This window comes from Bubalus kerabau, chromosome 7, assembly GCF_029407905.1.
Source record: "Bubalus kerabau isolate K-KA32 ecotype Philippines breed swamp buffalo chromosome 7, PCC_UOA_SB_1v2, whole genome shotgun sequence".
In the NCBI taxonomy this organism is placed as follows: Eukaryota; Metazoa; Chordata; class Mammalia; order Artiodactyla; family Bovidae; genus Bubalus; species Bubalus kerabau.
Window position 1 is genome coordinate 34,912,102 of NC_073630.1, and position 17,850 is coordinate 34,929,951.

The following is a 17,850-nucleotide window of genomic DNA, read 5'->3' on the forward strand; positions in this document are numbered from 1 at the left end:
TTATCTCTTTCAGAAAATTCTTTACCTACTTCCTTTGAAATTAATCTTGTTTTAAACTCAGTGGGCCTTGATATTGACAATTTAAACTTTCTATTACTCAGGGAAATTTTCTTCCATTATCTATTTGATTATTTCTTCTTGCCCAGTTATCCCTTTCTCTTTTTAGAAAGCCCTGAATCAGTTCCATTGCTCTTATCTTTTGATTTGTGATTTATGTTATTTTTGTTCTGTTTCCTTTGACTTCCCACAAAATAATATGATTTCCAGCATATTTAAGCTTCATATTGAAACTAAAAATTTTGAAATGATACTCCTCTTTCCTTAAACTATTTATTTTGTAGTCCTCTGATTATTCCACTGTGCTATGTTGTAAAACTTTAAGAATTTACATTATAGCTCATTCAAGATTGTCTTTTATTTTTCCAACTAAATATATCATCAATGGTAACCACTGCTCTGAACACTTGGCTGGATCTAACTCCTTAAAATTAGTGTGTTCTTATGATATGTAATCTTTCTCTGTCTACTCATGTGTTTGGGTGAGGGTTTCCTCAAACATGCTCTAAGTAATCATTTCAGGTTCTCCAGGAAACTCATTTGAAATGATTAGGGATACAGAATGTGCTTCTTTGCTGTTAGACAAGCAAAAACTCTAACAGCTCCTAGCTACACTGAAGGAGAACAGTTGATTCCAACAGTCACTTTCCACTAAAATATGCTTAACTACATCCTGATTATTGAAGTTCTATCACAACTATACATATAGTGCATGTCAAAATCCTTTAGAGGACCTATTCCCTGAAAAGAAAACAGCATATCCCTTGTCCTCCCCCTCCACTGTATGTAACCTACAACAAAAATGATAAGTGTAAGAAAATCCAACCATGTTGTGGTCCTCATGTGACACTTTAAAATCAATCAGCAAATACTATTAATGTCTAAATTTTCACATAATCCCTGATTTACTATTTCACGCAGCACTTGCTTGTTTGATGAAGAAATTAACCCAACAGCATACATATTGTGAGCAGGCTGGTGGTTCATCTATGTCTGTTGAGGGAATCCACCCAGTTTTCTGAGCTGGAATGCACTAGCAGCTGTGAGATCAAAGTTTTGTTCAGCTCCTAGCAGGAAGGAAGATCTCCCAGGCCTCAAGACATGAGTCCTCCTGTGGGGCTGTAGGCTGGGGCATTCTAATGCTAACTTCGCCTGGCATTGATTGCCCTGTTCTCTCTGGAGGAGAAGCTTCAGATGTGTTTGAAGCTATTACTTTCCAGGAATAAGTTTCACTTGAAATACAAGTTGAGCTGTCTCTAACAGAATAGGGAAAGAAAGGGAGTCATAGATATCATAGATATGTGCTTAGGCAGCTATTTTTTAAGGGTTTCTGAAAACATGCTTTCAATGTAATTTTTAGGAGAGAACATCATTCAGTGTCCATAAAATGAAACGAACAAGGCTCATTTCTAGTTTGACAATTTGCTGTCCACAGAATATTTCAACATTACTTGAATTCTTTCCTTTATTGAAAAAAAATTGTCTTAAGAACTAGAGTTGGAATGATGCATAAAATGATGTAGCCTCAAGTGCTTTTTACAAGAGTAAGTGTTTTCCAGGACTAGATTCAATTAACTGCATTAGTTTAAAGAGAAGTCCAATTTCCTATCTACCATCGTTGATGTTCAGAATTATACTAAAGTTATCTGTATGAAAACTGGTGATTAGTACAGGAAATTGACTTTACAATTGTTCAACATTTTGAAATTCTAAATTGCGAGTTTCCTTGGAGATACGTGTTGATTGCATCTTTGGTATTTTGGAATGATAATTACCTTTTCGTCAAAACTATCAAAATGGACATGTACATTCATTCCGTCTATGCCTGTTTCTCTCTGACTTACTCAGATTCCTATTGGAGAAGAAAGTATAGTCAGCAATACTGGCTTCTTCCCAGGTTGATTTAGGGATGTAATTTATCCACATCTGACTCTTCCCAGAGTTTTCTGCACTCCCTTTCCCCTCACTTTTCAGTTACACTCAAAAAGGTGAAAAATAACTTCTCATAAAAAGAATGGGGGCAACTGTTAACATCAGGATAGGACTCTTTCATAGCTTTTTGCTAAAATTTCATTCTCTATGTAGAGAATTAGTCACATGTTTATTGAGTACAGTTGAGTAATGCAAATGGTTGAACAATGGTCACAGAGAAGACAGTAGAAATGATTCTCTTATTACAGAGACATTTTACTCATACTGACTTAGAATAAAGATGTCAATTCTTTTACAATATCTGAAGAAGATATATAATATAAAATAATATTAAAATAGAAGGAAGACAGTTTTTATTCATTCCCCACCTGCAGAGGGAAAGCAAATCACATTCAATTAGTCAGTTTAGAAGTCACTTCTGATTCCTCTCTTATCTCTGTTTTTGTCTTGTTCCAGTGGGAGGAGAGCTATCTTTTTGTACTTGATGAGCCTGGAGAAAAAGACATTCTTCCATTGTGTCTCTGGTATATCAGAATACAAGTAAAACATACGCTTTCTCTGCTCTTGTTCCTGTTCGTGCTCCAGAATGAAACAAGATTGAGCGGTTGAGTGGGAGGGTCAGGAGTTGTGATGCTGCTCTGTGCCCCATTGGAGTAGGCTGTGGTTCCCCAGCTATAGGTAAAGCCATTCAGTTCAGGAAGATAGAGGTCAAAAACCAGGTATGTGTCATCTGAGGGCCTTTGCATTCATTGTCTCCTCTGCCTGGAATGCTATTCTCTCAAATATGCTGGCATTGTTCGTGTCTTTGCTTAAATGCTCCTTTTTTAGTGAGGTCTTTCCAGATCTCCCTACTTAAAATAGCAATCCTTACCACTCCTTAATACCTATTCCTTGGTATGGCATGTGTGTGCTTAGTCGCTCAGTTGTGTTCGACTCTTGTAACCCCATAGACTGTAGCCCGCCAGGCTTCTCTGTCCATGGGATTCTCCAGGCAAGAATACTGGAGTGGGTTGCCATTTCCTTCTTCAGGGGATCTTCCCGACCCAGGAATCGAAGCCGGGTCTCCTGCATTGCAGAAGGACTCTTTACCGACTGAGCTACGAGGGAAGTCCTGATATGGCATATAACTTGTTATTTCATCGTTGCATTTCCATACAATGTAAACTCCATAAGAATGTGAGTTAACTGCTCTGTTCCCAGTGCTTAGTTTTCTTAGTTCCTTGCATACCTCTCTTTTAAGAAAATTTATTTTATTGATGTATAGTTGAATGTTGTGTTGTTTTAATTTCTACTTTACAGCAAAGTGATTCAGTTATATATATATATATATATATGCTGCTGCTGCTGCTGCTAAGTCACTTCAGTCGTGTCTGACTCTGTGCGACCCCCTAGATGGCAGCCCACCAGGCTCCCCGGTCCCTGGGATTCTCCAGGCAAGATTACACTGGAGTGGGTTGCCATTTCCTTCTCCAATGCATGAAAGTGAAAAGTGAAAGTGAAGTCGCTCAGTCGTGTCCGACTCTTCGCGACCCATGGACTGCAGCCCACCAGGCTCCTCCGTCCATGGGATTTTCCAGGCAAGAGTACTGGAGTGGGGTGCCATTGCCTTCTCCGATATATATATATATACACACCCATTCTTTTTCATATTCTTTTCGTTGTGGTTTATCACAGGATATTGAATATAGTTTCCTGTGCTATGGAGTAGGCCCTTGTTCTTTGTCTGTTCTCTATATAATAGTTTGAATTTGCTAATCCTGAACTCCCAATCCACTCCTCTCTGCCCCTTAAATAGTTTTTGAATAAATGAGTCAAAGTGTTCTATTTTGGCCTTTCAGTCAAGATGTGTTCTTAAAGTTAGTTTTAGCACAAAAACCTGAACTTTGGAAAATAAAGTTAGTACTACATTCTAGTTCCTATGTAGCTTTTATGTATATTTCTCAAATTTGTTAGCCCCTTTGGTGAAAAGGATTGTGATTGATGAATATCCCTAGGCCCCAAGAATAATATATGAAAATTATAGACTGTATCAGCCAAAGTTTGCAAGTTTTATTGGGAAGAGAGTGGGTAGAAGACGCTATATAGGGATTTGGTAGATTCACTTTCATTTTTGAATTTGATAATTATATATATATATATATATATATATATATATAATTATGTACCTGGCATAATTATATATATGGCAGCTATCTTGGAGTTAAAGGATTATGAGTTTCCATTTTCATTGTATTCTTGAGTAGTTTACTTCAAATTTTCTAAATGAATATACATGGTCTATGGATTTCACAGGAAATGGTAAGCTCTAGTGAAGAATAATTCTAAAACAAAGGGGAGGAGCTTCCTTTGGTAATAATGTATTCCACTTGGCATGTTGAAAAGAACTTCCTGTCTTCTGTTTGCTTGAGAGCAACCCTGCCTGCTGGAATGCTGCTACATGCAGAACACCTGAACTTCTAGACCTGAAACTGAGCCCAGCAGTTCCCATGTTCACACAGTACATTTTCTCAGAATAATGCTTCCTTCATAGCATTAATTTATTATTTTCCAGAATAGGGTGGCCTTCTAATGGGAGTAGTTTGTCATCTAATTAAGGTGACTGGCAGGTTGCAGACACATAGTTCATTTTAAAAAGGATTTGATTTGAATTTATACTCTAACCATACTCTGCAAAAGATTTCATTAGCTCAATATTATGCAGTGCCAAGATGTTTGTACTTGTTCGCAAGAAAAAAGATTTATTAATTCATTAAAAAATGTACTTATTACCTGCTATGTTTCAGACACTAGCTTAAGCCCCAGCAACATGGTGTTGACTTCAAACAGACATGGTCCCTGACAGATTTTACTGTTCTCAGGGGAGCCTGCTTAGTTCTCAGGTAGCCTTCTCTTCCACTCATATAGTTTCAATAGCATTTCTTTAGTCTCAAAAGCCCCTTGAGAATCCCAATAACTTGTATTTTTTTTTGTTCTATAAATTTTGTTTCAGAGCCAGATATGGCAATGTTAGCTGATTTCTATGATTTTTTTTTTAAACAATGTTCTTTATAATGTGAAGAATACACATGTTCCTTGAATTGTGTAAGAAAAAGCCAGTTACTCTTTTGCTGTTATTTTATGCTGGAGCCGTGTGCCAGTGTAGTTAAAATACAGGCACACATACATATATCACTTTCAGACTGGGGTCTTATATTAAACATTTACTCATGTGTCTATTATGCTTTATTCTCTATCTGAAATTTCCTCCTCCTCATTCCATTTGCTTCTTCTCAATCTTCTCTTGGGTATGCCCTGTTCAGTCCTTTTCAAGCAGGTCTGTCTCCCTTCTGAGGCCCTAAAGCACTTATGTTGTGCACCATATGGTCATTTGGAACTCGCGGTGGGAAGAAACCATTGTCTATCACTGTTATTCACAGTTGCCTTCTGTTTGGCGTGCAGCTATGCAAGCTATTTTTAATATGTTCAGCAAGAAAAGTATCTGATGTTTTTAAAAGTAGAAACAAAACTTACATGAATCTATACAGTTTGGTACAGAAGTTAAATATATTTAATTTTAAATCCTTGAAATGTGAACAGTCTGTTTCTGACTAGAAAAAGATAGTCATGAAGAAATATGCCAAGCATAACCATCATTTTTTTGCTGTTCCTTTTTGTCCCCAATTATAGGAGTGGGTGGTTGCAAATGATGTTTCTTCCTTTTGCAGAACTATAGCTAAAGCATTTGTAAAAGCAAAACTTGGTATAAATGCTCAAATCAGCGCTGTAAGAGACCTGTTTCAGGGGAATAGGCTTAGGTGGCCCTGTTAGTTGAGGCTGTTCCAAAGGAGGCTTTAGGCACCACATGAGTTTTCTGTGTTTTCTCTCAATATGGTTAAAATAACCTATTGAGAATGGTTAAGTGTTGATGATGGTAAATTTTTTTTTTTTTGATGATGGTAAATTTAATGTGCTGATGCCTCACCATACATAATATAATAAAGACTGACTCCACTTTTTTGATGTGTGATGGTTGACAGTTTCTAAGCCCACCGTTCTCTTTCTCTTTGCTCAGCTCTGGACAAGCTGATAAGAAAGCCTAAGTGCTGCCTCCTTTGGTCCTGTTGATTCAAACCATGGAAACTCCTGCCTATGCATAGGAACCTTCTTTCAGCCCTACCTGCTAACTACATTAAAAACCCCAGTCCTCTTCCTTTCCTTGATGTCTGAAGCCATTTCAGACTTTCTTGGGAGGCCTCCCTGCTCTGCTTAGAAAAGCTTCAATTATGTAAGTAATAAACCATTTTCACCCTCCTGGTGTGTGTAATGTCATTGATCTTGACATGAACCAAATGGAGGGGTGATGACATCTGCTTTTAGCAAGGTAGCCACAAAAGCTAGTGTTTGAACTATAAAATTTTGCCATAGATTGCATTTGCTTAAAACAATTGACTTTAATGTGTTTCTGTTTTTTTTAATAGTAAAAACATAGATTATTAGTTTACAATGGCTCTTATGTATCTGAACATATGAGGAGAATGAGATGCACGGGTCATAAAACGTAGTATAAAGCCAGAACAGTGCTCACCTGGTAACTGATTCTCAAATTACAATTGTGAGTCTTAAAGAAAACAGATCTATACCTGTGGCGGATTCATTTTGATATTTGGCAAAACTAATACAGTTAGGTAAAGTTTAAAAATAAAATAAAATTAAAAAAAAAAAAAAGAAATTAGTAAACCCCCCCCCCCTCATGGAAATCGATCTGAAGAAATTCTATGGATCTACATATTTTCAATATTATCTATATATAAGCAGGGGAGATATGTAAAGGTATAAACAACAGACCATAAGTGAAAGTGTTAATTGCTTAGTTGTGTCCAACTCTTCGTGACCCTATGGACTGTATGTAGCCCTCCAGACTCCTGTCCATGGGATTCTCCAGGCAAGAATACTGGAGTGGGTTGCCATTTCTTTCTCCAGGGGATCTTCCTGACCCAGCGTCCAAATCCAGGTCTCCTGCATTTCAGGCAAATTATTTACCATTCCAGCCACCTGGGAAGCCCCAACTGACCATAAGAAATTAATTAAATAAATGATGATGCATCTCACTGAGGGATTATTATCTTCTATAACTTCACTTTTAAAAAGACAATTATTTTTAAATATTGTAAAATGGAGAAAATACTAATGACATCATGGGAAGTTAGAAAAGCAGAATTCAACACTTCCATTTTGGGAGTCAATATTGTGTTGGTCAGAAGGGATTATCATATAGTGGTCAGCAACAACCTAACATCTCAATGGTTTAGGACAATAAAAGTTTGTTACTCTTCACACACACACACACACACAAAAAAGAAAACAGATCTATTCATCCATGTCATCTTAGACACTTAAACCAAAATAGGGGCTTAATGTGCTATTCTTAGAAACCTGTAAATATTATGATGGGAATGTAGAGGGCCTGCCATAGGGCTTGTTAATGGCTTTGTTAAGTTTACATATAACCTAATCAACCAAGTGACTCTTGAAGTCAGGGGATCCTGCCAATGTAATTTCCAAACAACCTAGTAATAGTTAATTCTGCTCCTCTACTAGATAACTTATCATTTATTTACCACTGCGTTCTAAGCATGTTGATAAACTCTTTTCGTCTATCAGCTTGTGTAGTTCTCCAGGAATCTTTATGAGGTAGGTTTCAGAGATATCACTTATGAGCAGATGACACTTGTATCAGATATTCTCCAGTCCAGAGCTGCACAGGGATGTCAGGTCTGCTTGCCTCCAGAAACTGTTTTCTATTAACTGCCTTGTGCTTCAGACCCAGTCTCTTGTGTGTGCTCTACTCTTGGTATACCTGAAACTTACTGGAAAATTATGATTACTTTTGTATGGACCATGCTCACAGAGAATCAAAGTGGCATTTTAAGAGTAGTGAATAGGTATTTGCACCCATAGCTTCGAGTTTCCACCATTCTCTATACAATTGGTTGTCTGGAAAATGTACCCTCCTAATGACTTTATTCATTTATTTATAAAATTACAGAGTTTGATTAGGTCACGGTTTCTTTTCCTGGGATTCAGAGAACCCTGAAGTAATAGGAAAATGTTATTTTTATATGTGCATATGAATTTTTCTAGAGACAGTATTCATAACATATCTCTTTCTCAAAGGGCTTCATAAAAAATTATAAGAATGCTCAACTGAATGATTAAATTCTCTTGCAGTTATAAAAATATTATGACTCCTTGCAGCTTGAGGATGATAGACAGAGAGTAGAAAGGATCAGGAAATGATAAAGAAAGAACTAGATTCCATATTTTTTTAAACTATAATACTTGGCTAACATTTTTTCTAAGCCTGGAATTTAAAATAAATTAAAAAAAAACTGTAAGAATTTCTTTTTAACATAGCCCAAATCTACATCTTTATATATATATGTGGGAAGAATAATAAATCTGGTTTGACCAATATCTAAACAAAGAGAACTTAATGGTGGTGTTATAAAGTATAATCCATTTAAGTGGAAAAATATTAAATTCCATAACCATTCCCTGCTTGAATAAATCAGTAGGGTGTTTAGTTTGGAAAATAAAGGTGGAGAATTATCTATTACATTGCATTAGCTGAACTTGAATCTTGTGTCCACTTGACTTTAGAGTTTATATATACAATTATTAAGAAGTCGTTTCCTTTTCTCTTTCAAATAAATAACCGAAAATGCTGAACTCTCTGATTATGTGGAGCTATGGACTTTCAGGGGAAATAAAGATCTTATTATCATTCAATTCCTCATATTTAAAAATAATGACATCCTGGGGGGATAATAACAGAGTACATGTATCCTGATCATATAACGAAATGACCACCGGAGTGAGTACAACAGGGAAGAGGCTATTTAATATCCTTGATTGCTTTCCACAGGTGCAGAAAATTTCAATGAGAAAGCATCAGCTTCTTGCTAGAAATTTTTCCACAGTCAAAAGTTTATGGGAAAAAAATCTTAAGGATCATAGATAGCACATAATGTCATTGTCTGGATTTATTAATTGTGCATGTCATCTGTCCATGAAATACACTATTGCCATTAGACTGTAGTCGTATTTGTAAGAAAAGGAAGTTTGTCAAAAAGATTATGATCATTATTCCAATTGATTTACATAAATTTAACCAAGTTTTCTTCTCTCGTGTTGTTGGAAGGGGGTGTTTGCTATGACCAGTGTGTTCTCTTAGCAAAACTCTATTAGCCTTTGCCCTGCTTCATTCTGTACTCCAAGGCCAAATTTGTCTGTACTCCAGGTGTTTCTTGACTTCCTACTTTTGCATTCCATTCCACTATAGTGAAAAGGACATCTTTTTGGGTGTTAGTTCTAGAAAGTCTTATAGGTCTTCATAGAACTGTTCAACTTCAGCTTCTTCGGCATTCCTGGTTGGGGCATAGACTTGGATTACCGCGATACTGAGTGGTTTGCCTTGGAAATGAACAGAGATCATTCTGTTGTTTTTGAGATTGCATCCAAGTACTGCATTTCAGACTCTTTTGTTGACTATGATGGCTACTCCATTTCTTCTAAGGGATTCTTGCCCACAGTAGTAGATATAATGGTCATCTGAGTTAAATTCACCCATTCCAGTCCATCCTAAAGGAAAGCAATCCTGAATAGTCATTGGAAGGACTGATGTTGAAGCTGAAACTCCAATATTTGGCCATCTGATACGAAGAGCTGACTCATTTGAAAAGACCCTGATGCTGGGAAAGATTTAAGGCAGGAGGAGAAGGGGATGACAAAGGATGAGATGGTTGGATGGCATCACCGACTCAATGGACATGAGTTTGAGTAAACTCTGGGAGTTGGTGATGGACAGGGAGGCCTGGCATGCTGCAGTTCATGGGGTCCCAATGAGTTGGACATGACCGAGCGACTAAACTCAACTGAACTGAACCAAATTTTCAAAAAAGTAACAAGTGTTCGTTTCTGTGGTCATCACCCATTCACTTTAAAATTTGTTGTAATTTGGCTCTTACATCTCAAGCACCCAGTCTTTATTCCCTTCTTCATTCTTTCCAACTTGTTTTTCCTACTTGCTCATCAACAAATCTTGTCATCAATTTTAATAGTTATTTCTGAGTGATTGACCTCTGTATGTATTCAGAAGACACTACTGATCTCTAGCTCTTTTTAAATAACTGTCTTCTATTACTTTCTGTGATTATTTTTACTCCTCTGGTTCTTCTCTATTCTCCTCATTTATTTTTCTTCCACTATCTAAAAATAGATTTTTCACTAAGGTATTTTCAGTCCTTTCATTCTCTCTAAACTTCTTTTCTTGAGTGATCTCATTTTAAGGGTAAATTCCAAGTGAAACACAATCAATGAGCTCCTATATATTTACTAAAGACATAAAATATTGTGATTTAAGTGAACTATGGTGGTTATTGAATAAGAAGACTTAAGGTTGCAGTAACTTGTCCAAAATGCACTAGTAAAAAGGCGAAATGAGACTCACATGTTCTGCTTCTAAATGTGATCGCTGTTTCATTATACCAGGACCCAGAGGTCACAGCTCAGAGAGGTAGAGATGGAGCCAAACACAGTCATAGGTAAGGCTGCTCACTATACTTTAATTGTTTTAGATTAGATACAAAAGAGATTGCTTTAGGTGACAGTTTGTCAAGATGATGATTTATTTTCTGTAATTAATGCTCCATGTCTCTGGTTGGTTGTTTTCCCTTCTATATTGGCATTTGCTATGGCTCTTTTTCTCTTGGCTTCCTAAAATATTCTACAGGTCTTCCAAGACATTTCCTTTCTTTTCTTTCTTTCTTTTTTTTTTTTTTTAATTAAACTTGTTTATTTATTTTTTAATTTTATTTTATTTAACTTTACAATATTGTATTGGTTTTGCCATATATCAAAATGAATTAAAATTCTAAGTTACTTTCAGCAAAGGAAATAACGCAAGATATACTTGGTTATTTCAAATTTAGTAGAATATATAGCCTTTCCTCATTAGTGTAACTTTTACTGAACCAGGTTCATTTTGCCCAATATACAGAAAGCCAAAACTCTGAGACACTGAAATTTGCAGCAAAGAGAGGGTTTATTCACAAGGCAGCCAAATGAGGAGATGGTAAATTTCAAATCTGTCTCCCTGAAGGCAAGGGGCTGAGGGTATTTATGGGGTAAAGAATAAAGAAGCAGGGTGATCTGAGGAGCGGGGAGCATGGGTAAAGATGGTTAGACGAGTGTTCTGTGCAGCGGTAACTAAGTTATGGACCTCTGCACTTTTAAAGATGGAGGCACTTAGCATAATCTGAGGGGGGAGTTTTCAGCTGTCTGCTGACCTAGTGGACATCCCCACATGCCTGGCTAGAGGCTCGGTGGCCCTGTCTAATCTTAACTGGCTCATCTGGAATTGGATACAGCTCACTCTAAGTTCTTGGAAAACAACTTAGACAAACATCTGTTTAATTAAGCTATGTGCCACTCAAAGGACATTCAAACCTTTTGCAGCAGCAATTAAAACAACTTTGATTAGTGAAGGCAGGTTACAAGTGAAATGGATTTTACTAATGATTATGCTAGGTTTCATAACTTAAATTCCTCTGAATGGGACTACTAAAATAAATATACAATCCAATACCTATCTACTTGGGTGCTTCACAGGTTTCCATTTGTAGCTGTTGTTACGTTACCTAAGATTTTCTTTCCATAATATTCATATCACTTTCTTTATTAAAAAGTCACTTTCTCAGTGAAGCTGTTACCATCTTTTCTAAAATTTAAACCCCCCACCCTTCATATCCTTTTCTCTATGTTTTCTTTCTTTGCAGAATACATACTGCTATCTAACATACATCAGATTTCCCCTTTAGACTGTCAGCTCCCTGGGGGAAGGGTTACTGTCAGTTTGGCTCAGTCTTCTACCATCAGCACTAGGAGAAGTGCTGGATCCTGGCAGGTGCTTCTCACAGGCACCACTGTGTTCCACACAGAAACCTTGTTCACTTCAGTAAGATCAAATGAAGAAATTATGCTTCTAGAACAGGACTGCAAGAAACTCAATTTCTTAATCAAAAACATGGATAAGATGTCAATGTTGGAAGAGAGGACATCTACATAGTATGAAATACTGAAGCCCTATCTTTCACATCAAAAATCACTCTCTTTACTGACAATCTTTGTTCTTGAGATCCTGATTAGCAATTCTATCCTTACTTTCGGTTGTCATTTCAAAACACTGAATACCTGAGATTGTGTATGTTTTTTGTTAGGAAACAAACGCTTCTGTCAGTGCTGCCAAATTCCAGGATGAAATCAAGGAAACAATGTTTTGCTATTCCTTTTCATGTTTTCTTTTCTTAAAAAAAAAGTACAAGTAACAAAGGAAGTGTGGGTTGTTATCAGAATTTGTTATCCAGGCATGAAGAAATTCAGATGTCAGGAAGCCGGCATGAATCCTCTCCATTCTTGCTCTTGAACCGGGTTGGAGGACAAGGTCAGCTGGCAACTTTACTTCCTTTTTCTCACGAATTTTCTGATGCCTCTTCAGAGAAAATTTTTTAAAATGACTCTCTTCACTGCAGTGTATTGCAGTGTATAAAGTTAAAATTTTCAAAAGAAAAAAGACCATTAAGGTGGACTCAATTCACCTAATATTACACCAGAATTTGTAAAAGTAGATTTTGATCTCAGAAAAGGCAGAAAGTCTCATGGTGTTTGCATGATTCTGAACCACATACCTTCTTTTCTTTGCTTAGTGTAGCAAAAAAGAGCATAAACTTTGAAGGTAGACAGACTGAGATTTCAGTCTCAACCTCAGAGTGAAATAGCTTTGTTACCAGGGACAAATTATTTTACTTGTTTAAATCTTAGTTTCTTACCTGGGAATTTTGCTTAGCAGATTTATTAGGACTGTTGTGACTATTAAATGAGATCATTTATATGATATATATGATATAAAGTAGGCAAATAAATACATAAAATTATTTCCTTCTTCTAACACACATAGGGCCACACATCCATTCTTCTCATAACATTAATGTATTGGGATGGCCAAAAAATTTATTGAGGTTTCTCATCTTATGGAAAAACACGAACAGATTTTTTTTGGCCAATGCAATGTTTCATTCCATTACTAATTTAAAGAAAATGGTGTCAGAGAATTTAATTTTTGACTATGTTCTAGTCCTGTCCTACTTATTTGGCTAAGTATTTTGACAACTTGCTGACAATGGCAAAAAACAACTCAGACATTTTTAAAAGGGGTAAGTAAACTTGTAGGAACTGTGATCAGAAAACTGGGTCAGAATTCCTAGATTTATTTTCAGTGGCTAAATGTTGAGGTTTTGTGGTGAATTTCTATAACATTGGTGCTTTCTCAAGACATTACTGTCTCAGCAAGTCAAATTTAATGTGCTTGAAAGTATTATCCTTAAGATTACTACTGTACTTTTTTAAAGTACTTAGTTACCATTTTTCATTTTGGGTGAAAATGTGTTTCATTTATTATAGTTTTCCCCAGCAAAAAGGATTTAAACTTCCTGAAAATCTGTTCTTGCTCTCTGTTCTCTTAGTTCTCAACAAGTGAGAAAATAATTCTGTAAGCCTAAATCATCTGAACATAAGTCTTACATAGCCCTTTATGGGATTTCTAATTAAAACAGATGGCAGAGGCTAAATTAGAAATAGATCTTTTGCTTAATGCATTCATTATTTTACATATTAATGTAATTATTTAAATAAATATTTGACAAATATAAACATATAATATCTCTTCTTTGGTCATGTTCCATGACTCCAAGTTTGATTACAAATACACCACATTAACACCGAACAAGTACTGTGGTGAAGAATGTTTTAATTATTAATGTTCTAAAGGGCTTCCTTGACCCTTCTAGAAAGAACCAAGTCATAGGTGTTAATTAGTATCCTTGTCAAACTATCAAGCAGTTACCAAAATAGGAATAAAAGGATTACTGAGGCAGAAAGAAAGTAGAATCTTTAAATGTATATTAGTTAGAAAATGAAGACTCAAAAGGGCTTGTTTCAAACAGCAATTTGTAGCTTTATTTTCTTTAACCTAAAAAAGGTCTTAAAGATCTTCTAGTTCAACACCAACACATCCCTCACTCCCCCTCTGCAGGAGTATAGTGTCTCACAGCGACCCCCCTAGGATCCCCTATTCTAGCTCCCTCTGCTCATCCCCCAGCTACTGGCTGCTTTCCTGCAATCTTTGGAGGATTGCAATGGAACTTTTCACAGGTAGAGGTTGCTGGAAGTACAGAGAGGTCTTAGAACATTCTCTACACGCCCAGCCCCCATGGTCTATGATTGGTACAGGAGTACAAAAGCCCAGCTTCTTTGCAGAAGTGTGTGATCACCTTGAGATAAAATTTACTCTCCAGAGATGCTCATGGTTTCAGGCTGTCTAGGAATTCTCTGAAGACTCTGTGTGCGGTTTGTCTCTCTTCCCTGATTCCACTGTCCTCACAGTCTTTCTGATTATTCCTGCAAGCGTGTGTTACATTCTTTCACTGGAATCCTTGTCTTAGGTTACCTTACAGAAGAACTCACCCTATGTCACGTTCTATAACATTTTATGAAGAACTATATTAGATCTAAGCAGGTTAAGTGCGTAGATACAATCATGAAATTTGCAAAATGAGAGTGGGCAGAGGGTGCATGTACTCAGTGTTTAAAAGGCAGCAAAATCCTTAGAGCAGTGATTTTAGTTGTGGATGCCCATTAGAATCACATAGGGAGTTTTAAAAAACAAACAAACAAAAAAACTAATGCAAAACCATATTCTATACATACTAAATAAGAACCTCTAGAAGTGAAGGTGTGGCAGTGGCATTTTACATGCCCTGGGTGATTCTAGTGTGTAGCAAATACTGAAAACCACTGCCAGAGAGTTAAAACACATGGTAACATATTTAACAGACATAGTGAAATTAGAGGTAGGGTTGGGTAAGATGAAAAGCAAGGGAAATTTGAATGTGGCAATGTTAGATATTCTGTTTATTCTTTCTGATTTGATAGGGAACCAGGAACAGATGAATTTTTTAAAGCAAAGTTTATAGTTTTGCCTGGCATGGATAAATGAATAGAGCAGACAAGACTACGCTTAAAAACCTTTGTTGTAAAAAAAAAAAAAAAAAAAAAAACCTTTGTTGTTTGATATTGAACCTGTAGAAACTGTCTATACTTCCACCATATGCCCTTCCCCTCCCTCACCCACTGTTTTTTGAAATACATGGGTCTCTCTGCTGACCTTTTGTTTTCTTATTTTTGGCAGAATATGGACGCTGAAAGTGTTTCTTTTTGTTTATTCTCTACTCTAAAAGCATTAGGCCACTGACACTTGTCCTCCAGCCAGCAGAAACCATAGGAAGATGGGAATGCCCTAAAAATCATGAGGACACAGTGCAGCATCACTCCAGGGCATCATTGTCTTTGGGGAGCTCAGAGCCAGTGACTTTGACTGTTTTAAGAGACCAAATATCTAGATTTTATGAAAATCCACATATAATTAAATATTTACAGATGCATGATTATATGTATATATATATATGTATATATATATATTTAAATTTAAGAAACTGTGATGACTGACGTGGTTATCAGAACCTCTGAAATAAATTTGTGTGCTGAGTTTTTCCTGCGGGTTACCAGTTTTCCACCTCTGAGTTAAGGTATATTTGTGTGTGTATACATGCTCAGTTGCTTCAGTCCTGTGCAACTCTTTGTTACTCCTTGGACTGTAGCTCGCCAGGCTCCTCATCCATGGGATTCTCCAGTCAACAATACTGGAGTGGGTGGCCATTCCCTCCTCCAGGGGATCTTCCCAACCCAAGGACTGAGCCTGAGTCTCCTGCATAGCAGGCAGATTCTTTACTCACTGAGCCACCTGGGAAGCCCTAAGGTATATTTATGAATATATAAAATTTTTGAAAACTATTAATTTAATTCAAAATTTTATTTCACATTACTTTATCACCTTTCAGTGATCTGTAAATTTTTCTAGCTTCATATGAGTCAGTCTTGCTCCCCTGTACACTATACACTTATTTATGTATGCTTATGGACACAACATATAATATAGGCACATAGAAGTAAGCATGCACATATATCATTACTTTACATACATTCAAAGATGGAAATTTCCACTGCCATATTCTGGATGGAAATATTCTAATAATGCTTAAGTAGGCTCTATGTAGGGCCAAACTAAAAGATCTTTCAGTGAAATTTTTATATTGCAGCCACACTTCTTATGTACTTTTTCCTTCCTGTTTCACAAAGCTTCTTGCTAATCAGTAATCTGTAGCTGTTCAATATATATATTTGCAGAAGTGCTGTTTTTATGTGAGTTGGAGGTAAGAACATAGAAGAGAAAGGGAAATAAGGATCTAAAAATGTAAACAACTGTAGTCCCTATAAATCAAAATGTAAACCAGGGAGAAAGGTTTGCATCTCTGAAACAACTTATTAAAGGACAAAATTTATGAAAAAAAGAAAAATGCTTTCTTGATTTTAAATGTAATCAGGTCGCAGAGGAAAGATACATAGGAAGAATCTTTGTAGCTATAGAAGAAAAATGAAACAATAGCTTCTCACATCTGCTTATTTATCATTGCAATTAAATATCACAATACTGGAAAATTGAGATCCGTGTAGAAGCAAGATACAGGTGACATATATTTTCTGTAAGTCTGTCCCATGAATAAATGGCTTATTTTTCAAGGAAAAGCTTAATGTTTGTAAAGAAAAAGAATAATAAAGGGACAGGAAGGGAGGGAGGGCTGGTTAAAGAGCAGCTCTTGCTCAGTTAGTGGTCAGGGATGGAACAACAAATAGGAGAGCTTGAACAGTCTTTCGTGTCCATTAATAACTGTCTGAGTGGGATTGGGGTGCAGAGGGAATTACGGCAGAAAGTGTACATCGTTACATTAGGTGTGATTCCAGATGCCAAGAAGGGCCCTATGTAGAGATGCTTGTAAAATAGGTGTGATAGCATTTTGAATTCACACCAAATATTAAATAATCTAATCTATGAGAAGACATAAAGCTGTAAAATATATTAACAATAGATTAACTTTTTCATGTTTACAGTGTTACATATACTTGTATAAGACAGTTTGCTTTCATTTTTTTTAATGAGGAAGAGTAATACTTGATCACTATTTTTTGTTTTTTTGGTTTTGGTTCATATGAAAACATATTAACTGCAAAAGACCTTCAATTGCTATATTGCCATCTTCTTTTCCATGTTTTTGTTTTACTTATTCTTCTCATCTTCATCCTCTTAAAAGACAATTTGTTGTTGTTCAGTCACTGCTACTAAACATAAAGATTGCACTTTAAAATTATGGATCCCATGTCCAGCACCTTTAACCAGTCGGAAGAATGACTGTGGTCACGTATTTTAGACAGCTCTTTGTGGGTCTCTGTATGTTGCACCGCAATGGCTGTATCTCCATGGCGTTGGCACTAGGGCAGCAGATTCTCTGCTCCCCCAGCCTACCCGTGGGGAGTAAGGGAGAATGGAGAATGTCTGCCCTGCTTGGACTTCCCTCAGCTTTGGTTAAACACTGTGGAAATGCAGCTAGTTTCCCCCTTGAGTCTCCTTGAGAAAAGTAGAACATTTTCTTCCTTTTGGGGAATAAGTACACTAATACTAGGTTGCTTTCAAATTTTAATAATCATTTGGAACATTGCTTAACATGGAAGGAGAAGAGAAATACTCAGCAATCTCATGCATGTACCTCAGGCTTTCAATTTCATCTATTCTTTTAATACATTAATTTACTTATTTATTACTTATGTTATATCTACTCTGGAATAAATAAGAAATGTTCTATCAGTTAGAACATA

At 36.4% G+C, this 17,850-nt stretch overlaps 1 long non-coding RNA gene across 1 annotated transcript in view; it reads left to right on the forward strand.

The window, feature by feature from the left end:
* Positions 1-6,643, forward strand: part of LOC129657180 (uncharacterized) — a 46,544-nt gene extending 39,901 nt beyond the window's left edge. The window contains exon 4 of the long non-coding RNA XR_008716585.1: positions 6,041-6,643. This is a non-coding gene — a long non-coding RNA (uncharacterized LOC129657180). The remainder of the gene's footprint in view (positions 1-6,040) is intronic.
* The last annotated feature ends 11,207 nt before the right edge of the window (positions 6,644-17,850 follow it).